The sequence below is a fragment of the Panthera pardus genome, unplaced genomic scaffold (assembly GCF_024362965.1).
Source record: "Panthera pardus isolate Hobbes unplaced genomic scaffold, ASM2436296v1 HiC_scaffold_27, whole genome shotgun sequence".
Taxonomy (NCBI): domain Eukaryota; kingdom Metazoa; phylum Chordata; class Mammalia; order Carnivora; family Felidae; genus Panthera; species Panthera pardus.
Window position 1 is genome coordinate 88,411,122 of NW_026526843.1, and position 4,934 is coordinate 88,416,055.

Sequence of the window (4,934 nt, forward strand, 5' to 3'; positions counted from 1 at the left end):
ACAGAACAGTGCTGCTAGGGTAGGCATATTGGCATGGCAGTGCAGGCCGGTGAAGCTAGAGGCCATTATCACGAATGACATGGTCCTCAAGCTTGCACCACTTTCTGCAGCAGAGATTAGCAGCTTGGGTGTCAAAGTGGAGAACCCAGAGACATCTCAATAGATTTTCCTAACAGAAGGCACTTCTTGGAAAATCATTTCCTAGGATGTCCAAATTAGAGAGAAAAGGACAGCTATGCCCAAAAGGAGAAGAAGGAGGACATGCAAGATTTTTCTTCAGAAGCCACTGTCACTTGGTCTGTATGTGTCATTTTTTAACTCAGAATTTTCTTTATCAGATTTTTCATCTTCCTAGGCAACTTGAACAAATACATCGCAGAACATGACAGACCTATGGAAATAAAATGAAGTTAAATTTTTTCAAATGAACTATTGCATCATAATGACATGGTCTAAAAGACTTTTGCGGGGGGGGTGGGTAACAGATGTTTCATTGGGGACTGTTTAAATCTTTTGGTAGTTTCATGTGACTAACATTTTTTGGAGGAGAAACCGTTAAACAAAAATGATCAAAGGTTTCCTTTGGGATTTGTCCCAGAAAAAAATGAGTATGCCACAGAAACTATTATGAATAAAGAACTTGAGGAAAGGGTGGATTACTTGAGGAAGCTAGATGAAAATTATGGTCAAATCAAACGGCTCACTCAGAAAACAATGACTCCCAATTTGTAAAAGGTTAATTTTAAAATATTTTGTTTCTTTTTATATTTTTATATGTTTTATGCATGGACAAGAAAACTATACCATTTAAATAAATAATAAAGCATAGGAATATAATAAAAATCAACAAAATTACTACTTAAGCATTATAAAATTGTAAACAATTTGCATCTACCTATGCACTCTTTCCTAACTAATCCTCCGACCTCCCTACCAGAAGCATTTACCATCCTAAATTTGGTTTATCATTCTATTCCTCTTTTATAGTTTTATCTATGATATATGTGCACCTAAACACTATGCTATTGAGTTTCCTCATTTTGAGCACTAAAAAGCAAACACAGCTTTTTATATGAGGTTTTGGAAGTTGATTTTTTTTCACTTAAGATTATGCTTCCAAGAATAATCTATGTTGTTGCTTGGAAATACAGTTCATTTTTTTAATGTTTATTTATTTTGAGAGGGTGGGGAAGGACAGAGAGAGAGAGGGCGAGAGGGAATCCCAAGCAGGCTCCAGGCTCAGCACAGAGCCCAATGCAGGGCTCGATCTCACAACCGTGAGCTCACGACCTGAGTGGAAATCAATAGTGTGATGCTTCACCGACTGAGCCACCCAGGCCCCCCAACAGGTGATTCATTTTCGGTGCTTTTTATTTCTCCATTTTATAACTATAACATCCTTTAATCCATTTTTCTGTAGATAAATATTTGGAGGTTTGGGGTTTTTTTTATATATGTATATATATATGTATATATGTATGTATATACATATATATGTATATATATGTATGTATATATGTATGTATATATACATATATATGTATGTATACCCTGGAGCACTCTATTTCTCTTTACTGTTTTCCATCTTTGTTTAATACACTGTTTAATCTGCTACTGAATTTTTTTTTTATCTCAACACTTGTATTTTTTATTTCCCAGATTTAATTTTTTTTTTTCAATTTTGCCTGGTCATTCCTGATAGAATCTTGTTGTATGCTTAGATTTACCATTGTGCCCTTTATTTCCTTAAACCCAACTGCTCTATGCTCAATACCTGATCACTTGAATATCTCCATCCTTGAAGAGTCCAAATCTACTATTTGTTGTTCCCGCTGGTTTTCAATCTTTCTGAATTTCCTTACCATGGGTTTCATAATCTTTGATTGAGAGCTCACCATTTCCATTTAATTAGTGGGAGTTTGGTGGGCAAAATCTGGCAAAGCTTTCCTCTAAAGAGCGTGTGCTTCTGCTTCTTCCAAGAAGCCAAGGGCTTACTTCAGCTTGAAGGGCTTGGCTCAGTGCAGGAGTCATCTTCCCTACCTTCTCATTGTCCCAAGGCTCACTATCCCAACAGCAACGCCTCTGTTGCCACATATTTTCACGGAGAGTCTGCCTCCCCCCACAGCTCCCTTCCCTGGTCCTGGTTCCCTGCCATTCCCGCTCCAGTTCAATGGTATATTGGGAGTGCTCCCTGAATATATATATCCCCTTCCTCTGGGAAGACAAGCAATGTCTCAAGAAGTATATTCTATGCAGAATATTATTTGCTCTGAAACAGCAGGGTTCTTCGAAGCTCTTATTTAGCTGTAATGCCAGAAGAAGACATCAAAGTGATTAATCTTTTCAAAGAGTCCTATTTAATTCATTTCAACTAATTCAGTTCATCTAACATTTATCGAATGCATTATATGTGCCAAGCAATGTTCTAGGTACTGGAGACATAAAAATAATACTGTTTATAGGTAAACTAGTATACTAGCATCCCTTACTCAAAAAGCATTATTTTTCTTCTTTACTTTTATGTCTTTTAAATGTATTGACTTATTTGAAAACTATTATTAACAGGTTAAATATCATGTCAAAAGTTAAGTTCTATTGGGGCGCCCAGCTGGCTCAGTGGGTGGAGTGTGACTCTTGATTTCAGGGTTGTAAGTCTGAGCCTCGTGTTGGGTATAGAGATTGCTTAAAAACAAAATCGTTTAGGGGTGCCTGGGTGGCTCAGTCAGTTGAGCATCCAGCTCTTGGTTTCAGCTCAGATCATGATCTCATGCTTTGTGAGTTCAGCCCTGTGGCGCTTGGGATTCTCTCTCCCTCTCTCTCTGCCCCTCCCCCACTCACTCATGCGTGCTCTCTCTTGCTGTCAAAATAAATAAATAAACTTTTAAAAGGTAAAATAAAATCTTTTTTAAAATTTTAAATAAAATTAAACTGTCTTTGCTAAACTGATTCTCGATTTCCCTAGCTTCTTCTGCTCATGGTTCTCCTATTTTCTTTTTTTTTTTACAGAGAATAAAAATCTCAAGAGAGCCTTGATTCCTTCCTCTCCTCCCCTCCATTACATTAAAGTAGTCCCTGAAAACTTCCCATTGATGCTTCTGCCAACATCTTGTCCATCTATCCCTTCTTTTCCATTCCCATAAACTCTTCCTACCACACACCTGGATTCTTGAAATCACATTCTGCCTCCTCTCCCAGTCTTTTCTTTCTCTAGTAAACAATACATATTGTTGTCAGATCAGGTTTCTTGGGCACAGCCCTAACCACCTCTCTCACATCCACAAAATTCTCCAATGCATTCCCACTGCCTACCTCAATATTCCTCAAATCTTAGTAATGCCTGGCTATCCCTTTAAAAGGGGGGGGGGGGGGGGAAGTTCTTTAAAGCACTTTTTATCAGCATTTTACTTACAGAAAATATAAAAGTGTCATAAACTCTTTATGTTTAGATGTCTTATACAATCATAAACTAAAATAACTTTACAAACTAAATAAAAACAAAATCATCAAACCAATAAATGTCAAATTGATAGCACTAATTTAGGGATGCTGGCCTGGCTCAGTTGGTAGAGCATGAGGGTCTTGATCTCAGGGTCATTAGCTCGAGCCCCATGCTGGGCACAGAGCCCGCTTACAAAATAAAAATAAATAATTAAAAATAATTAAAAATAAATAAAAAATTAAATTAAATGAAACCTTAAAAATCCTTTCAAACATTATTTTAACATGATTAATGATACTTAGCTTAAACTAAATTATCATCTTTTTAAACATTTTTTTAATGTTTATTTATTTTTGAGAGAGAGAGAGAGTGCATGCAAGTGGGAGAGGGGCAGAGAGAGAGAGAGAGACACAGAATCTGAAGCAGGCTCCAGGCTCTGAGCTGTCAGCACAGAGCCCGACGCAGGGCTTGAACTCACAGACTGTGAGATCATGACCTCAGCTGAAGTCGGACACTTAATCGACTGAGCCACCCAGGTGCCCCAAACTAAATTATCATCTTAAACATAAGTATAGTAGACATGCTATGGCACACATTTGTTTGCTGTTGCTGTTGTTGTTTGGCACACTTATATTGCAATGCACCTGTGATGACTAAATCCTTCCACCTCTGTGTTCAAAGCCCTGAGACATCTTCATTGTACACTGGTGATGTCATTTGGCTTCAACTGGGGCAAAAACATCAGGATCATTTACTTTCTCCAATTGCCTCTGATAGTCCAGGGAGCACTCATAAAACAACCCAGCGGTACTATTTGATGCGAGCTAATCACTGAAGCCAACATAGTTTTGAAATGTCAAGGCTGTTCTCAGTCTAAAGGTGAATGTGCAGGTCCTCCAAATTACATCAACATTTTTTTAGGTGATAATCTAAAAAAATAAAACTTTCTTAGTTCTCGTAGACTGTATTTGGCCAATGATATGCATCACTTCTGAACAAAAGCTTTAAATGATATGGCGTGACTTTCCATATTTTCCTTCTGCCCTGCCAACCAGAAATGCTCCAGATGGATGCCGTAGCAATAGCTTGTGTCCTAGAGTGAAACAGAGCCACAGTGGACCCATAATGTACATATAATATGAATGAGAAAGAATCCATTGTTGTTATAAAAATAGTCTAAAAGAAAGTACATGAATCTTGTAGGTCTGTAGATCTCATTGTAAGAACTACTGGCAAAAAATAAAAAATAAAAATAAGCAATCACATCAGCATGTTTTAAAGCCTTGGGTACTCTGCCCCAATCGACATTTCCCAAATACCAAATACTCCCTTTGCACTCCTTAAACAAGGCCTGTATTTTCTTACCATTGAGCTTTCGCTCATGGAATTCTCTCTGCCTAGACATTCCTTTCCTCCCTCCTCACCTCTGCTCCCTGTAGACTCCAATAACTCTTCTTCAGGTGCTCCAATGGAATAACTACTGCCCTTTATACCT